The sequence below is a fragment of the Apostichopus japonicus genome, chromosome 17 (genome assembly GCF_037975245.1).
Source record: "Apostichopus japonicus isolate 1M-3 chromosome 17, ASM3797524v1, whole genome shotgun sequence".
Taxonomy (NCBI): Eukaryota; Metazoa; Echinodermata; class Holothuroidea; order Aspidochirotida; family Stichopodidae; genus Apostichopus; species Apostichopus japonicus.
In genome coordinates this window covers 10,095,421-10,112,284 of record NC_092577.1, presented here as the reverse complement: position 1 = coordinate 10,112,284, position 16,864 = coordinate 10,095,421, and the positions used below count along the sequence as shown (strand labels likewise).

The following is a 16,864-nucleotide window of genomic DNA, read 5'->3' as shown; positions in this document are numbered from 1 at the left end:
ACGGAAAATAGGCATATTAACCATTTTAGTCTGGCATAACACATATTTCTCAGGGGTTCAAATGTTCAACTTCACTTCCTTGATCAATAAGGATTGTTTCTGCGATATTCACTTCCCTTCCTTGGCACCTCTTCGCATCACCTTCTCGGCCACCGACCGACATAGCAACGTACAGTATGCACTGTATGTGCGCGCGGTGATGTTTTGAATATCCCAACATGGCCGCTGGGTCACTTCCGGCTGCTTCACACACGGAGCCGCTCGCGTATTTTTTTTTCCCAGGACGAACGTGAGCATCGGCCAATCAAATCCCTGGATTCCAAACATGTGACGCTTTTTCAAGAAACATGTTCTGAATCTTTTTTCCTAGTTTTGACCCCAGATTATGAATGACAATCCTGCAATTTCATAGAAACTGTATCCTTAACACACTTTCTATACCCTAACTCTGTTTTCAAACGAATTTGTAAATTCCTGAAAAACCTGAAACCCACGTTCGTCCTGGGGAAAAAAAAAAACGCGAGCCGCGCGGCCTATCCAGTTAGTGTAGATCAGTGGACTGAGTACGGTTTGCGTGTTGAAAGCAATCTAATTTAAACACGTTAAAAATCAAATCCTTGAAAAGATCCCAAAATTTATATTTCTACTGATACTCGTTACAATAACAAATTTCACACACTTTTTAAGCATTTTTACAGATCAATAAAGACAAAAGCTATTTTTTGATCGATATTTTATTCAATACTATTGTTGAAAGTACAATTCTAATTATTTTAGGGATTGGCAACGATTTTGTCTTGGGCTAGCTTTTGTCACGGTACATCCGGGTACTGGCTCAATTCAAACAAAATGGTGCGACACATGAACTACATTCAAATCGTTTTTTCACCTCAAAGAAGGGATTTTTATGCTTTTCTTTTGCTTTTACTGGAAAGACCATCTGTCAAAACGTAAGAATGGATGCAAAAAAAACTAGGGTTTATTTCTCCTTTAAGAAACTCGCATGTGGGTTAGAGAGGCCCTTCAAGCGGGGACGGGGGGGGGCTCTGTTATAAATAAGACAAACTGACTTTGTTTTGAAGTGCCACTGGTGTTCATGGCTCATATAGGCATCATAAATGCATGATGCATGGGTATAGTCTTTGTACTGAAAAGAAATAAATGTAAACACTGCAGCCTGTGCACAAACAGATGGGAAATATATTACAGAACAACGCGCACTTTTACAACAATACATTAAAAATACTATAACGGAAACGAGGCAAGATGACGTCACCCTCATGAACAGTATCACAAAAGAAATGAAAGAAAAACTGCAACATGTTGTTAACGTGATGTTGTCCTCCATCAGGTTCATTTCGTTGAGTAAATTCAGAATCCACTTTAATTGATACAATGGTTGTCGGTGGGATGGGTGACCAAGCGTCCATTTTCAGAACAGCGGTCAGGTGGACTCATCCTATCTATAACAAATCAAAGACAACGATGTGGGGTTATTAATATTCGTTTGCTTACAATAACGATCTTTGTACATGAACATAACGGCTTTTGTCTATGGAACTCGAAAAAGTACCCGGATGAAGAAAGTACTCGTTTTCGGTACTCGGATTCTTAAAACAGTACTCGGACTAGCATGGGCGGCGATCATGTGGGGGACGGGGGGGGCATGCCCCCAATATTTTAGGGGCGATATAGTATCTAATATCCCCCCCCCCCAATATTTGGTGGATAGCATTTTTGTGGTTATAAATTGAAAATAAATGCGTGAGATTATTTATCCAAATCATATTTGGCGGTGGCTAAAACTTCATCCAGCACATGGTGCATGAGGTAAATGACTCTTCGCGGTCGTTTCTGTGACCTGCGACCGTATAGCATGTTGTCACTTATGATTTGTCTGTACATCTCTTGTGTATGAGTGTAAGTACTGTACGTACAGTCATATATATGATCCACATCGATATGGGTTCACTGGGTTTCCATTTGGCCTGTTTCTTACAAGATTTCTAACCGCAGGCGCGTAGCCAAGTGGGGGGGGGGAGGGGCGGGCAAAGGAGGATACTGCCCCACTCGAGCATATTTTTGTATATTTTTTATGATATCGAAGTTTTATCGTAGACATTATAAGTGGTTTTAATATTTGTACACCAATAAAATAACTGTGTCTGAATTTTCGAAAATTCCCTGACCAACATTCTTCATCATACTTTCTATATTGGTTGTCCATAGATGAATTTTGTTCAACATACTGGGTATGTTTTGAAGTAAATTTACTATTAAACTTCTGAACAAATAATGGGCTTAAAACCTTGAAAAGTCGGGCTCACGGGTATTGTGGGCCGTTACGTAGTATTAGCTACAAAAGCAATCTCCACAGGAGATGCAATGAGGTCGAACATGATGTGTGACTGGTGAAAATCTTGAAAAAGGTTATGTATGGAAAAAAACTATTGGGAAAAACTTGGTTCTCAGGCAAAAGTGTACATCTGGTTGGTCATTTTCAAGCCTGAGAAGTGCCATTTTCTGTGATCTAGGGGGCTATCAAAACCAGAAATTTTCCTGCTGCCGGCTGAGTTCGGACCATGAAAAATTCTGAATATCAATTGAGACCAAATCTTGACAACCAGAACTTCGACCCAGATATGGATTTAAACAGAAATTATCACGAAGAGACCAAATATGCCTGGTGACCTTCCATTTTTTTAAGCAAAATAAGTTAAATGTATCAAATAGAGAAGGATGAGCGACCAGTTGTCTGATGTGATGTATTTATTAAGACTAGCATTCAATATCACTCAGCTGGGACAATATTTGGTATTGATGTACTTTCATATCCCGATTCAAAGCAATCGCATCGACGGTGTGAGCACTATGACCACCTCACCAGTTGTATTTCAAGTTCAAATACTGTTCAATATATATAGGACAATAGAGTGGTCAAGCATTGGAAACCAATATCAACTGGCTGTTCAGTATGAATGTGCACGATAATAGCGACGGTTCCTGGTACTTTCTCGTGCAGTACGTGAGATATGTCATGGTTCTTCATCCTTACGCGATTCTACTCAGTAAGTTTGCCTTAACAGCTTAATATTTCTTGTAATCTCACTTTATTGAAGCCAATGTCTTGGCAAAGAAAGGGAGAATATATAACTACACCTGTAGTGAAGTTTCTAATTTCTTGGATTATGATATACCAATGTACTACAATTCTGGTAAGAATAAACTTTCAATGATGTAGATATCCTCCCAGAAGATGAACATTGAACAAACATGACATCATACCAAACTCTGTAGTAACTGGTTGAACCCTGCTGGGAGGATGGATCTGAAGACCAAGAAGAGTTCCATCATGACGGACATCCTGGATGTTATTATTCTCAGTACACTGGACTGGGAAATCTGAAAAACAGAGAATGTAACTGTCCGGATGGAGGAGGAGAGGGGGGGGGAGTGGTTAGGGGGGGTGCTGGCAAATTTTTCTTGACAAAATATTTCTAATTGCCGCTACAAAAGTCTCGAATATCCCATAGCACATACTTTCAGCTCGATCGAAATGGATGTTAATACTGCACTATCATACAATGAACAATTCACTAGTCCGTTTTATTCTCATAATCCATCGAAATTTCAATTTGCATCATGTCACTAATAAACATGTAAATTTTTGAGATAAAATGTAGAAACATGTGAAATACAACTTTAAAATTGTAAGAGAAATACGACAAAACTGTAAAGTTAAAACTTCGCCATTTTATAGAAAAATATCATATTTTTGAGATAAAAGTCTGAGTTTGGCGTGAACAGTTATGGATTAAAGATCTCGTCTTTTCTATAAATCTTCATTACCATAATTGAAAATCCAACTTAGACGAAAAAGCGCCCTAATGTTAACATAGAAATTGGTGGATTCCTCGTAAAACTTTAAGCTTTTAAGGAAAAACACCAAATGCTTGATATAAACCATCAATATTTTGAGATGAAAAGTCATTTTCTTAGATAAATTAGATAATTTCGAGATATCACAAGCACTTAAAAGCAAGTTATTCTGTGGAACGGCCGCACCACTGGCTTGGGCCGATCAATTTTTGTTGCATGTATTTCTAGGTCCTGGTGGGCAGACCTGGCAGGATGCAGGCAGGGAGGGGGGCTGCCGGAAGCTACATTGTAAAAAACCTAGCTACATGATCGAATAAACACAGAACGAATTTAAATTTGAATTTGAATTCAAAGAGAAGTTTTGAATATCCAAAGTCTATGCGAACCTACAATAACTTTACCGTACCTCATTACTTTCCCCATTCTTACTAAAAAGTTTTCCCCGTCCAAAGTTTTCTTAAATCCATGTTTGTGGAACGAAGGAGCACTGGGACTGAGAATTTCGAACTTAAATCACTTCAATGCCGACCACGTGACACCGGCCTCAGCGCCTATAGGTCCTTATGTGAGTATAGCTTTTAATATTGTAAGATATCTTATATTTTACGAAGTTTGAGGCTGCTGGCTAAGTGAGAGGATTGGAAAAAACTTTAAAAAAAAGTAGAATGGTAGAGGTATACTTATCGCAATCGCTAATCTTTCACATGTTAGTACTTTAAACATTCTCTTAACATATACAGTGATGGAATTTCCAGAAATTGGAAAGTTATTGAAAGAAAAGAGAAGAATAAAATAAGAAAGCTGTGATTAAAATTTAACTTACCAGCTGGTGGACAAGGATTGTAAGGTCTGAACAAACGGCAGCCCATGTTTTTTTTTTTTAAGGTCAAGTTGACGTAATAACAAAGTTCTGAAACCGGGTTTCGAGTGAATTCCAAATATATATGCGTCCTATATGGTTCAGTAAACGCAAAGAATGTACGGAAGCCTAAAGAGGCATTCTTGTGTCGTGCAAATGCGCCTTTAAAGAGCATACCGTAAACAAACGTTAATCTGTTAATGCGTACTCAATGAATTTTAATCTATACTGCGATTGGGTGGAGGGAAAGAGTATGATGTGCGGGGGGGGGGGGGTGACAGGCTAATGCAACAAAGGAGAAAATGAGACAGGTGTTCGGTGCGGGAATGGGGTAGGGGGGTTGTCAGGGATTAAATACAAATAAAACCAATGATAATGCTTTGCGCCGTCAGTTAACATGCATACAAATAAAGTTCCACAGTTTGAACAGAGGGTACTATCAACATTGCTGTGCATGGTCTTGTCAGGACGACAGGAAATAATTGTCGGATAATCTTATAAAAATCCTTGTAGAGTGAGTCCAGACAAACACCGTAATGAATCCTTATGGAAACATTGGTTTCAGAGGATCCAAATCGAGCTATGAAATAAAAAACTGAATAGCTTAAGCTAAGTAAACATAAAAACAACAAATGGTAACATTTCGGTCAAAAGAAAGTATCACAATCTCCGTTGTGTATTGTGCTTCTCTGTTTCATATATTCCTGGCAAGATGAGCATGCCCCCCTCCTTCCCCAACACCCCTCACAACACGAAAGCTGGCTACGTGCCTGTTTACAAAACACGCAGGTCTGATCTAATCTTGTGTTTCGATTAACGACGACACTTAAATTGCAAACGAGACACGGAATTTCGACTGAAGGTTCAAAAGTTGAATCACAGTGAAATAAAACACTAACACAAAGAAGGACGTACTACAAAAATGAACCGTAATCGTTTGACATCATAAGTTCATCACCAAACAGTCCTGCTCTTGCATATTTGAGATCATCAAACACCCTACCGGCCCCCCATCCCGATTCAATAGAAGTCCACTTTAACTTGCTCAATGTCGTCCTTCATCCTCCTCAGTTGGCAAAGTCACTTATTCTCATTTTTCCGTTTGGCTCCATTTATGTTTCATGCACTACAAAACGAACATAGAAATAATAACGATATTTAGTCACTTTTGATTTGCATAGGATTCCATCTCTTTGCGAGTCGGAACCTGCCACAGAAAATACAAATAAGCCCTTGTATGTGCAAAATGACATAAGTGAAATAAGAAATATTTGGATCAAATATGCAACCCCCATACCGTTCAATACTATGGCAAACGAACTTGTGCCCACGACACACGGCCCACGACACGTCTCAATGGTATTGACCAATCGCAACGTTACTACAATGGAATAGGACGCTGCTTTACAATGTATTGCATTCCTCACTAGCTGACAGGTATCTTCCGAAAATTTTTGAAGATTCCATTTATGCTCTTCGTTTGCAACAAGCTACCAAAGTTTCAAATCGAATACAGCATTTATGACAGATGTCACTGTTGGAAATGTGTTACTGTTCCATCTTGTTATCCACCACGAACCTAAAGGGTGAAGTGAGAGTATATATAAATCTACACGAGAAAAGAAACTGCGCTGCAGTAAAGTGATAAAAAAACATGTAACCTTGTAATGGGGGTCAACGGAAAGGGTAACAGCTAACATCAACAAGTAGCAAACGTGAATCACCGTGCGATCAACGACTATGTGGTTTTGCGGAGTTACTGGCACCTATGCTATGCCATACGATAAGGCAAAGGAATTATAACGTGCCCAATTTTTTCTTAATTTAGGCAATTTGTATGGCAATAAGGTATCCATTGAATTAGTCTTTGTAAATTCAGAGAAAAGCACTGTAGCTGTTGTGATTACTGACAGTCAATTCTGAAAAGCACTGTAGCTGTTGTGATTACTGACAGTCAATTCTGAAAAGCACTGTAGCTGTTGTGATTACTGACAGTCAATTCTGCTCTTTGCAGTGAACTTGCGACCTGCCATGTTGTGAGGACTGACAGTCAGTTCTGCTCTTTGCAGTAAACTTGCGACCTGCCATGTTGTGCGGACTGACAGTCAGTTCTGCTCTTTGCAGTAAACTTGCGACCTGCCATGGGAAGAGAACGGACCACCAGTTCTGCTCTTTGCAGTAAACTTGCGACCTGCCATGGGAAGAGAACGGACCACCAGTTCTGCTCTTTGCAGTAAACTTGCGACCTGCCATGGGAAGAGAACGGACCACCAGTTCTGCTCTTTGCAGTAAACTTGCGACCTGCCATGGGAAGAGAACGGACCACCAGTTCTGCTCTTTGCAGTAAACTTGCGACCTGCCATGGGAAGAGAACGGACCACCAGTTCTGCTCTTTGCAGTAAGCTTGCGACCTGCCATGGGAAGAGAACGGACCCTTATTTCTGCTCTTTGCAGTAAGCTTGCGACCTGCCATGGGAAGAGAACGGACCCTTATTTCTGCTCTTTGCAGTAAGCTTGCGACCTGCCATGTTAAGAATATGAACCCTTATTTCTGCTATTTCCTCAACGAGGCTTTCGAATGATTTGTAAACTTTATGAAACAATATAGATGTTGGTCTAGTAATGGACATTAGGACAGTGTTGTTTGGGGCTTGATGTCCCTGTAAACACATACGACAACTCCACATCCTAAAACCTAACACTGCGATTTTTCCCAACCCAACATCTGGACGCTGCCTGAAGACACCGGCCCTCATGCAATAACCCTACGGCGACAAGCTCCTCCTGAGAACACATGCAATTTTTCAATGTCGTTGTTTATTTATCATTGAAAATGTATGGTTAGTCTGTAAATGGAAAATGGATTGATTTTGCATCACCTCGGCCACCGACCGACATAGCAACGTACAGTATGCACTGTATGTGTGCGCGGTGATCTTTTGAATATCCCAACACGGCCTCTGAGTCACTTCCGGCTGCTTCGCACACGGAGCCGCGCGGCCTATCCAGTTAGTTTAGATCAGTGGGTGGCACACCCTCATAGGACGCCATGATAGTTCGAAATCAAAAACTTTTTACGATGAGCAGACAATACTAACAAATACAATAAATACTTAGGCTAGCAGAATACTTGTTTGATTTGTTACAGAAAACAGAAAAACCTCTCCGTATACAACTATATCTTGATGTTACGGCCTGGGAATGTTGCCAGCGAAGTGATGATTGAGTTCTTTTTTGGGGGGTTTTCCGTTACCATTACCAAGCTGTATGAGGCGAGGATAGGCACATAGCCTAGGCCTCATCATCGAAGACTAAATCGTCATGTTTTGGTTATAAAAGGCCAGAATTTCCTGTTTACTTCCATTTCAGATCAAAGCGAACAAGCATACACCTCGCTAATTCGAGGCCTAAGACTGAGTAATAGAGAGCCTGGCCTAGCTTAGTTGGAATTAGACCAATGCAAGCACTCAAGAGTTAGAACTGAGAGTTAGACTAGACCATTAGTAATACCAATAGCAGCCAACTTAGGCTAGGCCTAGACTGCAGCAGGACTGAGTTAGGCTTAACTTTCCTTTATGCAGACAATTAGCTGGGTGATTCAATCATACGACTTGAGCTATGGGTAAAAGAAGTACTAGCCTAGGCCACAGAGGGTACAACAATACATAGGGCTATGCTTAGCCTGAGATAGTCCTAGGATAAGCACCTAGGCTTAGCTGGCTATACAAGAGCACTTTGAATGAAGAATTGTAACATTTATACAGCAGTTTTCAATTAGCTAGGTCTTACAGTTTCACTCGAAAACTCCATTAAGCCTACATTTTGACCTACAGGCTTAACGTAATGGTTTAGCCTAGAAAAGTCAAGTCCATCTCCAAGTAACTTATCCTACAAAGGGCAAAAATACTTGGCTAGGCCTCCTTGTGCATGCCAACTTTTGTAGTTCAGTGTCAAATTCTCAATGTTAAGTCTTCAATTATGACAGTTTGTTATACCTGTGAGTTTGGGATACACCTAGGATAAGCACCTAGGCTTAGCTGGCTATACAAGAGCACTTTGAATGAAGAATTGTAGCAGTTATACAGCAATTTTATATCAGCTACGTCTTACAGTTTCAGTCGAAAACTCCATTAAGCCTACATTTTGGCCTACAGGCTTAACGTAATGGTTCAGCCCAGAAAAGTCCAGTCCATCTCCAACTAACTTATCCTAAAAAGGATAAAAATAATTGGCTAGGCCTCCTTGTGCATGACAAGTGTTGTAGTTCATTGTCAAATTCTCAATGTTAAGTCTTCAATTATGACAGTTTGTTACACCTTTCAGTTTTGGATCACCATGCATCTTCAAAATTTGTTGCTTTCCTCACTTGTGTCACCCGGCAATTTCCTACGCTATACATGTAGTTCCAAATTTGCAATATCTCAGTTCAAAAGTTTTTCAGGTTGGCAGGTCTTCTTTGGCAAGTCAGAAGTTTAATTTTTGTCATTGTGAGCCTGCCCCTATTGACTTTGAATATGGCCAATTTGAAAAGTGTCTAAGTGAAGGCAAGTGGAAGCTTAGGAAACATCTTATCCCCACACTATTTCAGCATAGGACTCATTCCAAAATAAGTGCAACAAAATGTATTAGTTGACCACAACTATTCTTGATCACCAAATGAAAAACCGCAACTTCAGTTTAATGATAAACTTGGAGAGTATTTCACGTTTATTTCACTTTTGATGGATTATAGTAATCGACCTTGGGAAAGGGCCATCATGCTTTATTAATTATTGTTCAAGCACATGATGTAAACAATAAGATTAACATTTTATACATGTAGGTCTTTTTAACCTTCAGATTTCCCACTTGATTAGTTGATCTACAGCTTGCACAATGGAGCTGGGAAGTCCAGTGTTCCAACTCCCTGGCTACTAAGACCATGGCTTTGGTGCTCACTTTGTAAGTCAACCCTTCATCACTTACTCAATCTGTTCATTCTTCTTGCAAATCCCTTCATCATGCTCTTAAACTTGTTATTTCATTCCTGTCTTCCTCCACACCAATTTTGAAATTTATCTGCTTAATTCTCACCCACTTCTTATTAAGCAAACTCTTCATCATTTGCCCTGCTCTATTCATTCTTCTTCGAAATCCCTTATCATGCTTCTTAACGTGTCATTTCATTCCTGTTTCCCTCCACACCAATTTTGAATTTATCTGTGGAATTCTAACATCATGCTGTAAATTCGTTACTAATTAGGCTTACAACTATTCATGCAGTTGGGACAATATTTTGTGCCACCCAGCTGATGAAAGCTTTTGCTTTTCTGTAAGTTTGTAACATAATATACAGCTGCAAGTTCACAGAAGGTCCTGGGCACAAAACTGGTCTCACAAATAACCAAGAAAGGGACCGAAACTGGAAGGAAGGGAAATGATCATATTGAAACAAATGATAAGACCCAGAAATGATCGGTGATAACACGCTGCAAATAAAAGTTTTGCAGACACAGTTATTCCATACAAGCGGAAAAAAATTCTGTCAATTTGTTTTCAAATTGGCAAGTTTAATGATCTTTCGCTATGTCCAGTCCTGGGGAAGAATTTGATTTCTATGTGTACTAACATTGTATACAATCATAAGAAAATGATTTCTTGAGTAAGTTAAAGGAACTAATAGTTTCAAAGTTTTTGCAGAAATATGCTACTCTATATTGATCAGCGAAAAGATGATTTGCCGTTCCTTGTGTGTTTACATTAACTTTGCATTCTATTCAAGATCGTGACACTGAAAATGCAACACCATCAGTCACACCAAATCAGCAAAATAACAAGAGTCAATGTTATCAACCATCAAGATCTGAAAGTTCTCTAAGGCCTAGGTTCTCAACCTTTCTCTATCCAGGGACCCCTTGAGATAAACTGAAATGTTTGGAGGACCCCCGGACAGTGACCGCCGATCTGGGGGAAGGGTATAAGTGGAAGGGGTGTCCCCCTCCCCTTTTGAATTTTTTTTCAATATTTGAGGGTTAGATGCGAAATGGTGCATTATTTTGCGTTCAAAAATTTATGTTTATGTTTAGAAATTCATTTTTTGGGCCTGGAATGCAGTTTTCCTAGACCGGCAAGTGTAGCTAGGCACAGGCCTACTTGGAAATTCTTACTTTGAAATTATATATTTCCCAATTTAATTTTAATTTGGAAGCGATGAGTTGTCAGATACAAACTGGTGGATTCCGCATGAGGTCACTAGAATTGTGGGTTTCCTTTGTCAGATGGCACCGTTTTTTTTGTCAAGTCCAAGTTAGGTATGACCTTTTCTTCACCAAATTTCAACTCAGTCATCAATTATGTACCCACCAGTCTTTTTTACCATACTAGTCTTCCCCCTGGAACCAACCCACCCATATAGTCTTGCGGGACTAGGTGGGCATTGGCAAAAATGTTATTTGATCTGTGCTACTGCCTTTCATCTTTGTTACATCGAAATGAAAAATTGTAAGTGTATATAGTCTTGGAAATTACTAAAGTGGGCTGCTATTGAACTCCAGTCCTCGTTCAGTGCATTGCTCAATAGCTTCCTCGTGATTCTGTAATCAAAGTTTTATTCTTGAGATTTAAAAACGCATCATGAATATAACGAACGGAACTCGAAGAAAACATTGGCAAAAATAATATAGCCAACCGAATGAAAGAAACCTAGCTCTTGGATTCCAGTCCTTATTCTGCTCAAGAGTCAGTGGCTCCCTTGAGCCTGTAGCCTACATCAGAGAGCAGTTTTTGTACGTTTGGCTTCACCTTTGTTAAGGCCATCCGTAAGTCATTATGAAATGTGAGTTTGTTCCAGACCTTAGTTTTTATGTGCACAACGGCACTGAAAGTAGATTCTGCCAAGTATGTAGTTGCGAAAGGGATTATTGTTTTCTCCAAAGCGATCTTTGTTAAATTTGGTGCTATCAGTGCTCCTTCAGCAATCCAGAATTTAGCATAGCCATGCCTTTCAGATACCTTCTTTTGTTGATCGAGGATTGAATTTCGATGAGTTTCTCCGCATCAGGAAAATCTTCAAGTTTGGCACTAAACGGGCCGAGCACAAAACTATATTAGTCTGCATCGGCAATATCTTCAAATCGTTCCAACATCTCAATTCGAAGAGCATTCAAGTGTGTCAATATAACAGTCTTCATTTCTGGTGTAGTGATCTGTCTATGAAAAGTTCCGTAACTCCTGGAACATACTTTAGTCATCCCTTTGTATCTTGTCACTCCAGAGTGAGAGTTTCCGGGTAAAACCATCGACTGCCTGTTAAAATGTTTTGATGTTCGCAAATTCTCCCTGCAGCTTCATGTTCAGATTGTTATACTGGTCAAATATTATATTTCGACAAGGTAAGCTAACTTGGTTTGAAAGTCAGCATTCAAAAATGCCTCGGCGTAATCACTCTTGATAACTTCTCTGAGCATTTCAAGAACGCTGACCCGCAGTTCGAATAACCACGCAAGCCTTCTTCCCCTTCTGAGCCACCTCACTTCTGTATTTGAAACCATATTACTTGTTTTCATCGGGAAACTCACGATTAAACATTTATCGACTACTGACGATATGGTCTGATCATCAGGGTTCGACGTATCGACTGCTAGCCTAGATTTCTAGAGGCATACATACTTATTCCTTCGACTATATCTCTCATTCCATTTTCCACGAACCTCTTCGGCTTTCGCGGTCCCTTATTTTTTTCACGGACCCTTTTTTTTTTCACGGACCCCCTGTGGACCCCTTTGCCCTCACAGACCCCCAAGTAAATTTCACGGACCCCCTAGGGGTCCGCGGACCCCAGGTTGAGTAACCTGGCTCTAAGGTATCGTCTGCGTTGTGCCCAGAGAGAACTAAGGAAAATGAGGAAAGAGAAGGCAGCTATTACCAAAAGCAAGAATAGGTAGGATAGTGTGTTTGCAGGTTTTTTCGCTCCAGACCAGATCAAAGCCTTATCTATTATAAAGATGTTCAAGACCATCAAAATTTGTACCAAATGTTCTTGAAAGCCAGTCCAAACAGGCATTATTCTGTCAACACAGTCAATTTTGGATCTTCAAGAAGAACCACTGGTAAGGGAAAATAAGTTCCTCCTGACATCCCGTTTCACCCAAGATTGCTTGGAGAATCTATCCAGTAGTGTCCTGACAAAGATCCAAATCCCTTCGCCAGTTGAATTCAAGTATGCCCTGCAAATCATAACGGTCTCCCAGTTCTTGTAGACACCAAATGCTGGAAACTATCAAACTGATGAGAACAACTTCCTCACTGATTTCAGTTTTGAAACGCTAGACCGTCCAGTATCAGATGACATTCCTGAGGTGAACATTCATCTCAAACACCTGACCCGATGACCGCAGATGAAGAAAACAGCTACTACCTCTGTGTTTATTGCATAACTAGACTGAAGCGAAAAGATAAGCACTGCTCAAGCTGTTTGGACAGCATTCAATCCACTTCCCCATCATCTTCCAATTTGGCTACATTAACAAGTTATAAGGAGTACACTGAAGGTAACCTCGTTTATCCAAATCAAATGGCTTCCAATACCTCAAGACCGCTGAAATAACCTTCAGGAAGTATAGCAGTGATAACCTCATCAACATGGGTAATTCTTAGAAACAGTTGACCTTGGCTGTCGATTCAACTGCAACCTGCCAATTTCCAGAGTGTCACAACATCAAAGGGACACTGCATTCAAGATACCTGATGTCCGTCTCCACATCTTTTGTAAAACGTTAAGGGCTGAAAAGAAGACAGAAATTCAGTGTTAAAAGTCTGGTGGAGAGTAAGGTAGTAAAAGCATGGCAATGAGGCATGTTGTTAATGAAATCAGGTAAATAAATCAGACTTTGAGGACATAAGTTTGCTAAGCCTCATTGCTTTATATGCCACTGCTTTTATCCACTCGGCCACAGCACTGGTAACTATGCACAGCTTGCAGTCAAATTGAGAAAATATCCCAGCTAGATACATATGATACGGTGTGCACTGTGTGCTGCAAACTGGTATCGCTGTAGCTTTTGTGTGCTGAAAGCCATTTTTAAGCCTTCAAGATTTTGCAATCGAATAACAATTCAGTTAAATTTTGGCTAACTCAATTTATAAACAACATTTGGGTATAGCCTAGCTACTGCAATTTTGACAATATTCCTGCCATCTGTAGCTCATATATTCAGAAAGTAAGAGAAATACTTTGAAAGTTATACTATAGCCTTACTATTTGACAGTTTTAATATGCACTAAGTGTAGACCATTCGTTTATATTCCCTGATCAAGTCAATATTATTGTACATATGTGGTACAGTATCATATAAATAAAATGATTTCAAATTTCAATTAAGTTACTGTCTACTTTCTGTATTATTTTTATCAGCCAACAACTGATACTGAAAATCAATACAGTAGTAACTGTAGCCGCTTGAAACCCACCTCGGTTACTTGGTCCAAACATAATTGGATGGGCCTAGGAAGTGTCCAAATAATAGTAACTAGCCTGTCGTTTTCCTTTGACTGGGCATGATGATGTTGAAACACCACAAGCGCAACACATGTCTATAGTAGGATATCTGTGCTATATTACTGAGTACAGTGACACAAAATAATGAAAGCATTAACACATACATACAGTTAACAAGTTATTCTGTCTTTATTCTACTAAGAAATCACGTAAGATTATTATAATGTCCCTACAGTAGCTTATGGCCAATACTGTAGACCTGCCAAATGATGTGCCGTGCTGCCGGTTTACAACCGTGACTTTTCCCAGAGCTCTAAATGTTACCAACCCTGCTACTCCCTAAGTGCCTTGTTTACACGTGTCACTTGACATATAGTTAACCCTGTGACCTTTATTCTGTGAACTGACTGAGTGCACCCAACATAAAAAACTGCTGCAACAGTAACCCTGAGGTGATAAACTCTTAACCCCTGCCTTACCATGATGTAGGCCTTGTTAGTAGTAGGTACTCATAAAGTTAACTAGGTGTACAGTACTATATAAATACAGACCCTTTTTTTGTACTATACATCTACATAACGTTACGAGTGCCTGTGGACATGAGAAGCTCCAGAGTCCTACAGTACTGTGCAACTGTATCTTTACAAAGATGCAGCTCACTTCGACTTAGAGCCATGAGCATTAGCAGTTAACCCTGTCTGTTTATTACTAATACTAGTAGCATGGTGACTTCGAAGTTCGGACACCTAAGCCTTAAAACACCCCAAAACTAAATCTTCTGGTATAAATCACCGGAAAATATACTTCATATGGTGGGAGAATTGTGTTATAGTACGATACACGGCCAAACTTTCTTTCCTGCAAACTGTTTTCACGTTGTATTCCAAGAAGATTCTTCGTGATTGTGGAACTACTATGAAGTCTGTTATAATTACTGAAAAAGCAACTGCGCCACCAATTTTATCACCAGCGCCACACTGTAGGTTGCGTGTCCGAACTTAGCAATACTCTAGCAAAGAAATACCAGTTTCATAGATCTCCGTCATTTTATTGACTAATATGTAATTCCTTGCACACGGGCCATTTTGGAGAGAAAATAACTGTAGCTTCGTAATTTTTGGTGAAATTTCGCTCTTCCTGTAAGTTGTCGTGGTAAAATCGTGTATTTCTTAGGGTGTCCGAACTTCGCAGTATGCCGAACTTCGCACTACTGACTATACTACTAGCCTAGTTGACTTACTACTGTACAGTGGGCTATTTGGCATGGTTAATTCACTTACCTGGTCGTATACCTTCATCATAAAAACAACTTCTCATTTCGTGACGAACGGTTACAAGAAAGTGACTTATTTATGATTTGGATAACGTTGAAATTTTCTTCGAACATGGCGCAACAATATATGCATTAATTCCGTGTAAATAAACATATTACTAGCCTACCAATAGAAGGCTAGCTGTATACTTCTTGTACAGAGGTTATATGTACGACGGACTGTTTCTACACGATTTCGCGCAACTGTTAAGGAACTATCATGGCGTCCATTGTAAACATATGACGTCACAAATCGCCAGTTGGCCAACACTACGACGTTGTCACAGAGTGTTAGCACCAATCAAAATAGATCTCAGAAAAGATTTAGGGTTTCAGCCAATCGCAGGCATTTCCTGGATAAACAACATGTCTGCGCCCTTGTGTAAACTTATGCCGATCCCGGTTTCAGTAGTGTACATGGAATTACGTACTAATAGCCAAGGCCTATACTAGTTACAGTCACTTTATTACGCTGAACAACCAAAGTGAAGGCTTCAGTTCCTATTTTTGATATGAACGCAATGCATGTGTGCCCGGTGACTGTGCTGAGGGCTAGCAGGTAAAAGTGGTCGGATTTTCACAAAATAACGTTATTGCGTTACTTGACAAATTGACAATTCGTCCATATGAGTCAGTTACACACTGAGACGTGAGACTGGAGTAGGCTAGGCCCTAATAATTAAATAGGCAAAGGCCTAACGTTTACAGCTCGTATGGCACCTGTACCTATTTATCTGAAAACCAAACTCATGATGAGGGACGTGTTGAAGATTCATGCGGATCTTCCAGTCAGGTAGGTCTAGGCCAGGGTTGTCCAACCTTTTGCAGAGGAGGGCCACATGGAATGATTATGATGAAGGAGGGGGCCGCATGAACCCTAGCCTACGCTCGATTTTTTGCCCGAAGCCCAAGGCAACAAAATGTGAGCACTGCGAGCAGAGCGCACTGATTATACAGTTGTTATTCTGCCGATTCGAAGTAAGCTTTCACATTCATATGGTACGGATTCTAAAGTCAGGCCCAAATGGTACTGATTTATTTTCCGTCCTGATAAAACGGATGAATAAAGTTCAGCCGCCCGCCCCTCCCCCCTCCTCCACTGAGAGAGTGTCACAAAAACTGACCTGTATGCAGTTTTTTGGACGCAGAAGGTTCGGATGATGATTATATAGCTTCAAATTGTTATCAATATATCTGCTCACTAAAATTTCGCACCGTAGATAATCTCTGGCGGGCCGGACGCAGCCTTGAGGCCGGTCGGACTGTGGCCCGCGGGCCGTAGGTTGGACAACCCTGGTCTAGGCTATATAATGTTTCTTCTCCAGTCCTACATTTGTTC

General features: G+C 40.2%; 1 protein-coding gene and 1 long non-coding RNA gene across 2 annotated transcripts in view; one reads left to right on the top strand and one right to left on the bottom strand.

Moving 5' to 3' along the window:
* The first annotated feature begins 7,752 nt into the window (after positions 1 to 7,752).
* LOC139985251 (arf-GAP with SH3 domain, ANK repeat and PH domain-containing protein 2-like) overlaps positions 7,753 to 16,864 on the top strand; it is a 136,304-nt gene continuing 127,192 nt past the window's right edge. The window contains exon 1 of the mRNA XM_071999535.1: positions 7,753 to 9,679. The gene's annotated coding sequence lies outside the window, so the exon portion shown is untranslated. The remainder of the gene's footprint in view (positions 9,680 to 16,864) is intronic.
* On the bottom strand, positions 9,417 to 15,787 carry LOC139954610 (uncharacterized). Its single transcript, XR_011788130.1, has 2 exons — positions 15,494 to 15,787; positions 9,417 to 13,498 (listed from the first exon to the last, which is right to left on the bottom strand). It is a non-coding gene; the product is annotated as an uncharacterized lncRNA (long non-coding RNA).